Source organism: Oncorhynchus gorbuscha, linkage group LG08 (assembly GCF_021184085.1).
Source record: "Oncorhynchus gorbuscha isolate QuinsamMale2020 ecotype Even-year linkage group LG08, OgorEven_v1.0, whole genome shotgun sequence".
NCBI classification, from domain to species: Eukaryota; Metazoa; Chordata; class Actinopteri; order Salmoniformes; family Salmonidae; genus Oncorhynchus; species Oncorhynchus gorbuscha.
In genome coordinates, this window is record NC_060180.1 from 64,105,509 (window position 1) to 64,120,248 (window position 14,740).

The window sequence follows — 14,740 nt, forward strand, 5'->3', positions numbered from 1 at the left end:
TTATTTTGGTGGAATTATGCCTTACTTTACATCTCATAAAAAATGGTCTTCTCTCACTCCATCCAACTCTAAGCAGGTAACATAATAGAGTAATGGGGAGTTCATGGGGAGAATCTCAGTTGAATTTGCTCGACTCCTATGGCCTCTCTCCTACGTCCTCTCCTCGCCTGCTTTTGAAAAAGGTCAAAGATAATCCAGAAGTGGAGATGAGGAGAGGAAACGAGGGAAATGAACTCATATGAAATGAGACTCCTTTTCCACTCAGGCGTATTACGTTTAAGGGGTTTAGATCCCAAAATAAATGTGTAAAGTGATAAAGAAAAAATGAAAATACTTGTGCAAGACATTTTATAGATGAAAGGATAAGTAGTGTAATATCTTTTAAATGTGTGCATGCTTTCTCCTTTGAGAAAACAACAGCTGATTCAAAGCAGGTGTGGCAGATATTAAAACACTTACACACTTACCGCTGCCAGAATACTCTTGTGCATCCTCTGTTAAAGTAGGTCATCGATGATGGGCGCAAACTCCTTTGTTCGCCTACTAATGAATTGACACTCTCTCACTTATTGTTTCCCGTGTCACACAGGAGAGAGGAGACTTTTCCCGTTTGACCTCCAGGTCCCCTGTCAGTCATTCTCACTCAGATATCATATTAACAAGGCATAAGTAATTACAACATGTGTACAATTGCAGGAAATTAGCTTTAAAACTGTAAACATTTCTCTCCATCCCAAGGCAAAATAGGTCATTGCTGTAAATTAGCTTTTTTTTTTTTTTGCCCCATGGCATAATTAGTAGAATTGCAGAAAACTTGCTTTAGAGGTCCAATGCAGCTCTTTTTATCTAAATATAATTTCTGGGTAACAATTACAGTTGAAGTCGGAAGTTAACATACACTTAAGTTGGAGTTTGTCAACCACTCCACTAATTTCTTGTTAAAAACCTATAGTTTGGGCAAGTCGGGAAGAACATCTACTTTGTGCATGACACAAGTAATATTTCCAACATTTGTTTACAGACATATTATTTCACTTATAATTCACTTTATCACAATTCCAGTGGTCAGAGGTTTACATACACTAAGTGGACTGTGCCTTTAAACAGCTTGGAAAATTCTAGAAAATGATGTCATGGCTTTAGAAGCTTCTGATAGGTTACTTAACATCATTTGAGTCAATTGGAGGTGTATCTGTGGATGTATTTCAAGGCCTACCTTCAAACGCAGTGTCTCTTTGCTTGACATCATGGGTAAATCAAAAGAAATCAGCCAAGACCTCAGAAAACAAATTGTAGACCTCCACAAGTCTGGTTCATCCTTGGGAGCAAGTTTCAAACGCCTGAAGGTACCACGTTCATCTGTACAAACAATAGTACGCAAGTATAAACACCGTGGGACCACGCAGCCGTCATACCGCTCAGGAAGGAGATGCGTTCTGTCTCCTAGAGATGAATGCACTTTGGTGCGAAAAGTTAAAATCAATCCCAGAACAACAGCAAAGGACCTTGTGAAGATGTTGGAGGAAACAGGTACAAAAGTATCTGTAGCCACAATAAAACGAGTCCTATATCGACATAACATGAAAGGCCGCTCAGCAAGGAAGATGCCATTGCTCCAAAACTGCCATTAAAAAAACAGACTACGGTTTGCAACTGCACATGGGGACAAAGATGGTACTTTTTGGAGAAATATCCTTTGGTCTGATGAAACAACCATATAACTGTTTGGCCATAATGACCATCATTATGTTTGGAGGGAAAATGGGGAGGCTTGCATACCGAAGAACACCATCCCAACCGTGAAGCACGGGGGTGGCAGCATCATGTTGCTTTGCTGCAGGAAGGACTGGTGCAATTCACAATATAGATGACATAATGAGGAAAGAAAATGATGTGGATATATTGAAGCAACATCTCAAGACATCAGTCAGGAAGTTAAAGATTGGTCGCAAATGGGTCTTCCAAATGGACAATGACCCCAAGCATACTTCCATTTACATTTACATTACATTTAAGTCATTTAGCAGACGCTCTTATCCAGAGCGACTTACAAATTGGTGCATTCACCTTATGACATCCAGTGGAACAGTCACTTTACAATAGTGCATCTAAATCTTAAGGGGGGGTGAGAGGGATTACTTATCCTATCCTAGGTATTCCTTAAAGAGGTGGGGTTTCAGGTGTCTCCGGAAGGTGGTGATTGACTCCGCTGTCCTGGCGTCGTGAGGGAGTTTGTTCCACCATTGGGGGGCCAGGGCAGCGAACAGTTTTGACTGGGCTGAGCGGGAGCTGTACTTCCTCAGTGGTAGGGAGGCGAGCAGGCCAGAGGTGGATGAACGCAGTGCCCTTGTTTGGGTGTAGGGCCTGATCAGAGCCTGGAGGTACCGAGGTGCCGTTCCCCTCACAGCTCCGTAGGCAAGCACCATGGTCTTGTAGCGGATGCGAGCTTCAACTGGAAGCCAGTGGAGAGAACGGAGGAGCGGGGTGACGTGAGAGAACTTGGGAAGGTTGAACACCAGACGGGCTGCGGCATTCTGGATGAGTTGAAGGGGTTTAATGGCACAGGCAGGGAGCCCAGCCAACAGCGAGTTGCAGTAATCCAGACGGGAGATGACAAGTGCCTGGATTAGGACCTGCGCCGCTTCCTGTGTGAGGCAGGGTCGTACTCTGCGGATGTTGTAGAGCATGAACCTACAGGAACGGGCCACCGCCTTGATGTTGGTTGAGAACGACAGGGTGTTGTCCAGGATCACGCCAAGGTTCTTGGCGCTCTGGGAGGAGGACACAATGGAGTTGTCAACCGTGATGGCGAGATCATGGAACGGGCAGTCCTTCCCTGGGAGGAAGAGCAGCTCCATCTTGCCGAGGTTCAGCTTGAGGTGGTGATCCGTCATCCACACTGATATGTCTGCCAGACATGCAGAGATGCGATTCGCCACCTGGTCATCAGAAGGGGAAAGGAGAAGATTAATTGTGTGTCGTCTGCATAGCAATGATAAGAGAGACCATGTGAGGTTATGACAGAGCCAAGTGACTTGGTGTATAGCGAGAATAGGAGAGGGCCAAGAACAGAGCCCTGGGGGACACCAGTGGTGAGAGCGCGTGGTGAGGAGACAGATTCTCGCCACGCCACCTGGTAGGAGCGACCTGTCAGGTAGGACGCAATCCAAGCGTGGGCCGCGCCGGAGATGCCCAACTCGGAGAGGGTGGAGAGGAGGATCTGATGGTTCACAGTATCGAAGGCAGCCGATAGATCTAGAAGGATGAGAGCAGAGGAGAGAGAGTTAACTTTAGCAGTGCGGAGCGCCTCCGTGATACAGAGGAGAGCAGTCTCAGTTGAATGACTAGTCTTGAAACCTGACTGATTTGGATCAAGAAGGTCATTCAGAGAGAGATAGCGGGAGAGCTGGCCAAGGACGGCACGTTCAAGAGTTTTGGAGAGAAAGGAAAGAAGGGATACTTCCAAAGTTGTGGCAAAATGGGTTAAGGACAACAAAGTCAAGGTATTGGAGTGGCCATCACAAAACCATTCTGGAAGAAAACCTGATGGAGTCTGCAAAAGACCTGAGACTGGGACGGAGATTTGTCTTCCAACAAGACAATGATCCAAAACATAAAGCAAAATCTACAATGGAATGGTTAAAAAATAAATATATCCAGGTGTTAGAATGGCCAAGTCAAAGTCCAGACCTGAATCCAATTGAGAATCTGTGGAAAGAACTGAAAACTGCTGTTCACAAATGCTCTCCATCCAACCTCACTGAGCTCAAGCTGTTTTGCAAGGAGGAATGGGAAAACATTTCAGTCTCTCGATGTGCAAAACTGATAGAGACATACCCCAAGCGACTTACAGCTGTAATCGCAGCAAATGGTGGCGCTACAAAGTATTAACTTAAGGGGGCTGAATAATTTTGCACGCCCAATTTTTCAGTTTTTGATTTGTTAAAACAGTTTGAAATATCCAATAAATGTCGTTCCACTTCATGATTGTGTCCCACTTGTTGTTGATTCTTCACAAAAAAATACAGTTTTATATCTTTATGTTTGAAGCCTGAAATGTGGCAAAAGGTCGCAAAGTTCAAGGGGGCCGAATACTTTTGCAAGGCACTGTATAGGCCTATTTATTCACGTTGGATTTATTAACTACAACAGGACATGTTTTTAATTCTGGTGCCCTCTGTTCACACAAGTTTGTTAGCTTACTAGCTTAAAGAACATTCAAAGTACCTCAATAGAAGCTGCTCCTTCAAGGTGTAATTCTCTGGACCTAATTCAGTTCATGCATTTCATAACAAGATGCCCAGCGCTTCAAGTCTGCTCCTCAACCCTCTCTCTCTCTCTCTCTCTCTCTCCCTACCAGCAACATTTCTGTCATAAGCTACACTTGTCTGTCCATCATGCATATAAAGCAACTATCTTGCCTGCTCTATCCACACTGATTGGTGAGGTAATGTAATGAGCTAAATGTAAAAAACAGTTTATCACAGGTTTAAAAAGGAACAATGAAAAACGGTACTTTCTTCATGTTCGAACTGGTTCAGAAGTGTATTTTGCTGATTGGAACAGTGGAACCGAAATAAAGAATTGTGGTTCTGTTCAGAAAGAAACAATTGGAAAGTTATTTTGGTTTCAACCACTGGAAGGAAGTCTATGACCTAGAGGGTCGAGAAAGCGAGATTGTGGTTTGTTTACATCCATTTGGGTGTTTGTGGGCTTTCATTCTGCACATGGCCAAAACTACATATGAGTACACCGAGGTCCGGGCCTCTGACATTTTTTTCTAATAAGAAATAAAATAATAATAATAAAAATATATATTTTGTACACAAGAAAGAAAATCAATTACGTGTCAACATCTAAAATTAGCTTCCAGCGTTGATCATAGCCCATAAAGCTTATAGTTTAGATATGACTGTTCTATTCGCACCTGCCTATTTGCGAACAAGTGGAATCATGAACAGTGGTTTGTTCATTATGTTCGCCTGCTCCACATGATTTGCCTTTTTAGTAGCACATTCACCACTCTCTCAAAAGGCTAACCCCGCCCTCTCGTGGCACAGCCAGAGGGCCTGAGACATAAAATGAAATACCACAGCTCGGCTCTGCTTACACCGTGTTTGCGAGATGTCAGACAAAAGGTCATTTTAAAACCGCCCTGTGACTCCTGCCGTGTCTACAGATATCCTCCAAACAAACAAAAAACGACTCTTGGACAATGAGTGCAACTGGTAAATAGTTGCTTATATATTGAACAAAAATATATATGCAATATGCAACAATTTAAGAGTTACAGTTCATATAACGAAAACGTAATAAATTCATTAAGCCCTAATCTATGGATTTCCCATGACTGGGAATACAGACATTCATCTGTTGGTCACAGATACCTTAAAAAAAAGGTAGAGGCGTGGATCAGAAAACCAGTCAGTATCTGGTGTGACCACCATTTGCCTCATGGATTAGCATAGAATTGATCAGGCTGTTGATTGTGGCCTGTGGAATGTTGTCCCACTCCTCTTCAATGGCTATGCAAAGTTGTTGTGTTGGCGGGAACTGTAAACACGCTGTCATGCACGTCGATGAATGGCACGACAATGGGCCTCGGGATCTCGTCATGGTAACTCTGTGCATTCAAATTGCTGTCGATAAAATGCAATTATGATTGTTGTCCGTAGCTTATGCATGCCCAACCATAACCCCACTGCCACCATGGGGCACTTTGTTCAACCATAACCCCACTGCCACCAAAAACGACGATGCTGTCATGGGTGAAAGAGGACACTTTGTCTTTAATCCAGTAAAGTAAATACAAACAAAAAACACAACTTTCACTCGTTGACATCTTGAACAGCAAACAGCAGGTTGCCTCGGGAAGGCACTTGAACCAGACAGACTCAGACACCTGCTCACCAAGCATCTGAGGAAAACACGACACTACAGGGCGAACACAAACACAGCACGGTGATGCAGGCGGGACAGGAACGGAACACAAAGGAAGAAATAGGGACTCTAATGGTAACAGAAGAAAATGATTGATTAGGGGAATAACATTCAGTTCTTTGGGGAAGCAAGGGACAACTCTGACAGATGGACATTCCTTTGGCAACAACTCTGTCAGTCATGTCAATTCCAAGCTCCCTCAAAATTTGTTGTGTGATGAAACTGCACATTTTAGAGTGGTCTTTTATTGTCCCCCAGCACAAGGTGCACCTGTGTAATGACCATGCTGTTTAATCAGCTTCTTCATATGCCACACCTGTCAGGTGGATGGATTATCTTGGCAAAGGAGAAATGCTCACTAAGATGGATGTAAACAAGTTTGTGCACAAAATTTGAGAGAAATACACTTTTTGTGCAAATGGAAAAAAATAAGCTGCTAAATTTTCATTATAACTTTGCTTCAGAGAGTAGGCTACTGAGACAGACAGTGATGTGGCGCTCAGTGGTGAGGCTGGCAAGCTGCAATGCATGCAGGAGGAAGCAGAGGAAACATAGAGAGAGGAAGCAAGCGAGAGCTTAGTACAGTGGTTCCCAAACTTGGGGCCGGGGCACATGTGGTCCCCTGAGAAAATCTGTACTAATCTTATCAAACAAGTTAGGAACTTAAAAAAATAAGATATGTTTTAAAATGAACATCTCCACATGGCCTATCTTCCTTATAGGCCTCGGCATACATTACAATGCAAACAATACAGTTCTAAAAATGTCATCCGTTTTTGTTTAGTCACTGACGTGTCAGCACAAATATTTTCTCAGAGTGAATCATTTCTGATATTTCACCCCTTTCTGGGGTATAACATTACAATTGTATAGCTAATAGGTTATGTGTTTGCAGATCGACTGCGGTTAATGAATCTAAAGCAACCAAGGGGATAACTGCTGGGGTAATTTTTGCATGTCTTTGCTCTTCTTCAAATAGAATTTTAACATGTTTCAATTGTACAGAAATGCAGTAAATGAGTTTCAACTTTGAAACGGGAGCCACACACACACTAACATCCACACACCTCCTTGGAAAAGTGTACTGCGGACGGGAGCCACACACACACTAACATCCACACACTTCCTTGGAAAAGTGTACTGTGGACGGGAGCCACACACACACTAACATCCACACACCTCCTTGGAAAAGTGTACTGTGGACGGGAGCGGACGGGAGCCACACACACACTAACAAGTATTTCCTGTATGTGTTTTTCTCCACAGTGAAAGTGGAAAAGGTCAACAGCACAAGCAGTGATGGTGCACAAATATAAATCAACTTAAACAGTTTGTCAGTAGCCAGAAACAGTTGAGTCTAAACATGAAATGAGATGGATGAGTAGATGTGATGACTAATATAACCGGTTTGTTACTTAAGTCACAAAGTCCCATCTATCTTTTCTTGCACACTCTCTGTCTTTATGCTGATGTTGTATTTTTACACAAATTAAGTTTAGATACTCCTCAAAAACCGGGCAACACTGGCAAGAGAAGAAACCTTTAGAGGAAACAGAGTGCCGTGAAGTTAATTAAAGACAACACCTTGAAGAGATAATTTACTCAAAATACAAATGGTAAGGAAAGTGAGCTTGGGGTTTGTTTACTCCCATTTGGGTCTTTGTGTGCTCTCATTCTAAATGCAACATGAACCAATAACACAATGAGAGGAATCTAACTGGGTCAAATAATACCTAAGTGGAAAAGTAGGTACCATGTGAAAGTCTTTGTCTCAACAAGAACAGTGAAGTAAAAACTGTCACAGTTACCATTTATTTGGCATCTTATCAGTTTCTCTTTTCTGCCTACAATTTCCTGAAAATCACGTGACTTCTTGTAAATCCCCATTGTCCAACTTCTGTATTTGTGTTGAGTGTCGAACTTTACCACATAAATATGCAGGAACATGTGATGACTTTGAATCAACGTGGAAAACTGACTGGATTTGTAAAAGTCATCAACATAAGTGCATTTCGGGGGTTTTTCACCCAATTTTTACACTAAATCCAATGACATGGTGACATTTGTTGTTGATTTCACATTGAATTCACTGTTAGTTGACAACTCAACCAAATGTAAATCAAAACTAGACATTGAAAGGACATCTGTGCCCAGTTGGTAATAATGCATCATTGCCATTGTACAATTGCCAGAGAAAAGCACCGCAACTGATTTTCTCATATACTTACAGCTGTTTAACATATAGAATTGACACCGATAAATATCAAGTGTTCATTGACTGCATTAATAAGTACTATTTTCTGTTTTGTTTGTAATGAGATGCTCTCTTGTCCTCTGATTAACACGCTTGTATCATGCAACTGTTTACATGTTCCGGAATGTTTTTAAACAGGCAGATTGTTAACACTGGTCTAATTTACAGTATTCATCTCTCATCCTCATCCTCCAATGACAGTTGTTTTCCCAGTCAGTCACCCATTAAAGGTTTAGGTGTTAATCCCATTGAACTTTGTTCCTTAGTGTCAACCTTACTTTAAGACATGACCATTCCAGTACATTTACTGAGTGCATTTTCAAGAGGATGAAAAAAACAGCATTAACAATGCTGGGCTGATGATGCAGGACATTTTGTTCCAAAGCTCTGACTTGGTAAGAGGGAACTATTTGACCATAGTTTAAATACACAGTTTAAAATGAGGATTGTATTAGGACAAATAAAGCATCACTGAATAGTTTGTCACAGTTTTTATTGCATTAAAAAGCTAAGCCAGAATATAAGATAATGAAATGCTAAATATATTTATAGGAGCAGTGTGAGTATGACCCTATCATAACCTTCTAAATGTACATTACTTAACTGAATATTGTTAGTTGTTTAGCCTCATTATCTGCTTCATCACATTTCATAGGCACTGCACAAATCATTGATCAGCTAAGTTGATAAGCTACAGAGCAGCACCCCTGGATGGAGAGCAGTGTTGGGGTTTAAGTCCCATGCTCAAGGGCACAAGGGCAGGAGGGAGTACCTGGAATCATAGACCAACAGTTCCCACAGTTCTGTTTTTATACCCTGTCCGTGGATTGAATCAGCAACCTTCCGGCTACTGATCAAGCAACCTTCCACCTCTCTAAAGCCTAATTTTGCAGCTTCTGCGCTGTCCGTTAGGTTCGTTTAAACAGAATTATGCATCGAAAGTTCGCTTCTGTTGGCACATCTCTGCTTCCGCATTTGCACACCTCCTTTTTCCAGCATGACATTTGCTTGCAAATGATATGCGGAGCTTCTATTTATGTAGTGTAGGACATTATGAAGGCATTATGATGGCGTCATGAAGGCTTTAATAGATATATCTGGTTTAAAGTGTGACTATGTAGCTTCAAAATATGCATAAAACATAAAACTTCAAAGTATACATACTGAATATTTTCCAGTGTGCATGTTACAAAATTTGGTGGAATATCTAAGCTATTCCTACGTTTGCGTCTGTCTAAAATATCAGAATCTGATATGATGGAATGCTGAGAAGAGTCTATGATGTTGTTTTTCACACTCAATGTCTGATCTGCACCCGCTGTACTTATGAAGATCTCAGTATCAGAGCTAAAATGTAAAGGCTCCGTTATGCTTCTCCGACGTTTCCGTTTGTACAGAATCTTTGTCGCCTGCCCAGAGTCAGAAAAATCTTCTGCCTCAAGTTCCACTCCAAAGGACATATTTAAGTCACGCGCAAAATCAATATTACAAATCTTTTTGAATTTAACCATATATATCTCAAATATACTGACACAGGATAGTACCGGGTTTCAGTGTCACCAGTAGCAATCTTTTTTAACTGACCTGACATGTTATTAACATAGTCACACTTTAATTCCAGGATGATGAAAGAAAGAGAGAGAGAAACAGAGAGATAGGGACAGAGGGAGGGAGAAAGCGGAGTGGTTGGTGTTATCCATCCGGGAGCCTCCAGCAGCGGTAACAGGAGGGCAGCGATGGCACATAAGTCCTCAGGGGGTCCGTGTGTTCTCCATCCACTATCTTGGCCCCTGCTTTAGCCCTGGCCCCAGCCCTGCAATGTGAAGAAAGGTTCTCAGTTCAAAAATATGTTTACTCTCTTAAGCAATCAATAATTAGATTTGCATGGTATTTGGTATTTATAGATGATGAATTTGCTGATGATAACGATAATGAATATAAAGGTAATGATAAGGATTGACATAACAATCTTGACAATAGTGCCTTCAGAAAGCATTCATACCCCTTGACTTATTCCACATTTTGTTGTGTTACAGCCTGAATTCAAAGTTGATGAAATATATATTTTTCTACACACAACATCCCATAATGCCAAAGTGAAAACATGTCTTTAGATTTTTTTGCAAATGTATTGAAAAGTAAATACAGAAATATCTCATTTACATAAGTATTCAACACCCCTGAGTCAATACTTTGTAGAAACACCTATGGCAGCGAATACAGCTGTGAGTCTTTCTGGGTACGTTTCAAATGATTTGTGAAGCTTTGCACAACTGGATTGTACAAGCTGTCAAGTTGATTGTTGATCATTGCTCGACAGGCATTTTCTAGTCTTGCCATAGATTTTTAAGACTACTTAAGTCAAAACTAACTAGGCCACTGAGGAACATTCAATGTCGTCTTAGTAAGCAACTCCTTTTCATTTTGTATTCATTTGAAAACAATTTTAATTCCACTTTGACATAAAATCAAATCTATTTTAAATTCAGCCTGTAACACAACAAAATGTGGGAAAAAGTAATGGGGTATGAAAAGAAAGTTTTCACAGCCCTTGACTTTTTCACAGTTTTTTGTGTTACAGCCTGAATGCACTGTTTGCAACAGAATGAAGCCTTGAAAAATGAATAACTTATTAATAGTCTTCCTGACAAAAGAGACTAGACAGCGTTCATTGACAGTTAAAGTAGAGAAACATGTATATATTTACCCATTGGGAGGCCGAGGACCACACGTCCAGAAGTGTATTGTTTTCATGGTGTTTTAATACATGTTGCCGATAGGAGTAGGTCTGATGATATACTGTTGAAAGGGAAATAATAATAATTGAACCAGCTATGTAAGACTGCATGACAGTATGAAGGCATCGTGAAGACTTTATTAGATTTGTTGTATCTCCAAAGTATACTTAAAACACATATATTTTCTAGTATACATGTCACAGCTTTACTCAAAAACGTGGTGGAATTTTTTATCTATTCGAACGTTTGAGTCTCCAAAATATCAGAATCTGATTGTAACGTCTGCTTCCGACTCACACACTCAAACACGTAGATCCCCTGAACACAGCTCACTTTCCAGCCCACTTTCCAGCTCACACTCTCAAACACTTAGATCCCCTGAACGCAGCTCACTCTCCAGATCCCAATCACCTGAATTCTAATCACCTGTTCACACAACTGTATATCATTATCACACCCTATTTAGTTCAGTTCTTTGCCCCCCATCACTGTGAGGTATTGTTTGTTTTGTGACATACGTCTTTCAGAGCTCTGTCTTTCCTCTGATTTACTCCTCCCATGTATGATAATTTTTGCCTGCCTCACTAACGATGCCTTTTTGCCTATTCCCTACCTGTACTTTAGATTTCCTGTTATCTACCTATTTGCCTGATCTCCCGGATTACGTTACTAGCCTTTTCCCTGCCTTTGGACCCACGTGTATGACCTTCTGCCTGTCCCTGGACCCAGCTATCTGCCTCCTCCTGTGGTCCTTTTCAATAAACACCTGCTGCGCCCTGCGTTTGAAACCAGCTCTCTGTCTCCCCTCGTGTTCATTACACTGATAGGACAGTGCTGAGAAGTCATTGTTTTTTACTCTTAATGGAGCATTACTAGAGCATTTTGTATACATTATTTTTATTCAGGAAAGCAGTGAGTTGCTGCACAACAGTTTTTTCACTCTTAATGCTTTATAATCTGCATCATGTATACCTGGTATATACTTGGTATGTACTCGGTGTTCTCACTTGCAGAGCAACATTTGCGTTTGTAATTAATCTTTGTCACCTGCTCAGAGTCAGAAAAGGGTTCTGCTTCGAGTTTCACCCCATCAGCCATATTTAACGTTGTTAGTGTGATATAAACAACACAATAATAAAATATATATTATGCAGTGTAATAAAATGCAGTCTTGATATAATGAAATTAATAATTTACCTGAAGGTGGTCAAATCACAGGATTAGCTTTGGGCTAATGCTCTTTGAATGTAAAATTGTTTGAATGTTGGACTCAAACAAGAAGCTTTTATAGAAACCTGTTTCCTGGCTGTAGGCCTGTGTTCATGATTGGTCTCTGAAAGAACCTGACTGTACGTGTGTGTTCATGATTGGCCTGACTGGGACTTCCCTGATTTTGGTATAAAAAAAAACTTTGCCACAATTTCCAATGTCAAAAAAAAGAAAGATTTACTGTGTTCTATGAAATGAAACCAAAAGAAAGTGACTTTTTCTCTGTGGTTGTTCAATGCTGCAAGCACTATTAAATGATTTCTGATAGCGTAGGGACGCAAATCTCCAGGAAATATCCCAGTTGCAATATTAGCTGTTGGAATGTCTATTACTCTAGTGGCTAATATATCGTCTCAGTATTTCACCAATGTTTGCATTCTCATATGAATCAAGGCCTTTTTTCCCCATAGTTGGTAATCAAGTTAGCAGTACTTATTCTGCCCCTAGTGCTGCCATCCTGTTAGAAGGTAACAGATTATTTTATTACAATGGTTAAATTCGATTTTCATTGTGTTAAAATAATCTGTTACCTTCTAACAGGATGGCGGCACAGTACTGAAGACATAATTAACTGGAGCTGCAAATGCATGGGAGTCGACCAATGTATCAAAACATTATTTGAAATAAGTACTATGCATTTACAGTGCATTCGTGAAAGTACTCAGACCCCTTGACCTTTTCCACATTTTCTTATGTTACAGCCCTGTTCTAAAACAGATTTATTTGTATTTTTTTACCTTATTAATCTACACACAATACCCCATCAAATTCGGACCCTTCGCTATGAGACTGGAAATTGAGCTCAGATGCATTCTGTTTCCATTGATCATCCTTGAGATGTTTCTTCAACTTGATTGTAGTCCACCTGTGGTAAATTCAATTGACTAGACATGATTTGGAAAGGCACATACCTGTATATATAAGGTCCCACAGTTGACAGTGCATGTCAGAGCAAAAACCAAGCTATGAGGTCGAAGGAATTGTCCGTAGAGCTCCGAGACAGGATTGTGTCAAGGCACAAGAGGAACTCTGGAGCTCTGTCAGAGTGACCATTTGGTTTTTGGTCACATCCATGACCAAGGCCCTTCCCTTTTGTCCATTTAGGAATGATTGAGGCCACTGTGTTCTTGAGGACTTTCAATGCTGCAGGAATATTTTGGTACCCTTCCCCAGATCTGTGCCTCCGACACGGTCCTATCTCTGAGCTCTACCGACAATTCCTTTGACCTTATGTCTTGTTTTTTGCTCTGACATGCACTGTCAACTGTGGGATCTTATATATACAGGTATGTGCCTTTCCAAATCATGTCATGACAGCTGTGTGTATTTCCAAGTCATGTCCAAACAATTTAATTTACCCCAGGTGGACTCTAATATAAAACGAGTTTTGTCATTATGGGGTATTGTGTGTAGATTGATGAGGATTTGTTTTTCTTCATTTACTCCATTTTAGAAAAAGTCTGTAAAGTACCAAAATGTGGAAAAAGGGAAGGGGTCTGAATAGTTTCAGAATTCACTGTATATCCTGCGTGTTGTTCACTGTGCGTTGTTAAATGAGAAAAGACTGCATTCAGGGACTGTTACAGTTGAGGAATACGTGTAATATTACCCATGGGGTGACCGAGGATCAGTTCTCCAGAGGAGTATTGTTGTCATTGTGTTTTAGTAGACTAAATGTCACTGACAGGAGGTTATCCACTGGGCACAGACTTCAGTTCCATGTCTAGTTTTGATTTACATTTGGTTGAGTTGTCAACTAACAGTGAATTTAACATGAAATCAACAAAAATTATCAATCAAGTTCAAATTTGTGTCCATAGGTTGATGACTTTTTGCAAATCCAAATAAGTTTTCCACGTGTATTTAACGTCATCACATTGATAGTTTGGGGTTAAAAGTGGAAACATCATAGATTCAACCTGTTTTTTCCAAGTGGGAAATGTGATAATTCTCTCATGTCACGACTCCTACCGAAGGTGGCTCCCCTTCCCGTTCGGGTGGCGTTCGGCGGTCGTCGTCACCGGCCTACTAGCTGCCACTGATCCCCCCCTCCTGTCTGTTTATTAGTTGCACCTGTGTTTAGTTAGGTTAATTGGTTGGGCTTTATTTACCAGCCAGCCCGCCTGCTGGTTGTGCGGGATTGTTTTCAGTGTACATTTGTACACGCCTGTAAGTCAAGGTTGTCCGTGTGTGTGGTTTTTGCTGTACTGTTTAGTTCCCGTATTTGGGGCATTTGTTTGGGTTGGCGTTGTTTTCACCGGTGTGGTGTATTAAAAGTATCGCTACCCTGAACTCTCTGCTTGCTGCGCCTGACTTCTTCCTCCGCTACACCCCAGGCGTTACATATGTATGTTTATAACTTTTCTATATTAGCTACCTTTACTCTGCTCTGCTGGTTCTATTGCTACAGCTACTTATGATCATTATTATAACAACCACAACAACAAAACTATGCTTTAAAATAATTATTTTTCAACAAATGAATAACTATGAAACATTAGTAAGCACTTAAAATATTTGATATATTCCCATTTTCACA

At 40.9% G+C, this 14,740-nt stretch overlaps 1 long non-coding RNA gene across 1 annotated transcript; it reads right to left on the bottom strand.

Moving 5' to 3' along the window:
* Window positions 1–8,670: 8,670 nt before the first annotated feature.
* LOC124041983 lies at window positions 8,671–12,254 on the bottom strand. Its single transcript, XR_006840025.1, has 3 exons — window positions 12,130–12,254; window positions 10,902–10,993; window positions 8,671–10,007 (listed from the first exon to the last, which is right to left on the bottom strand). It is a non-coding gene; the product is annotated as an uncharacterized LOC124041983 (long non-coding RNA).
* Between the last annotated feature and the right edge of the window lie 2,486 nt (window positions 12,255–14,740).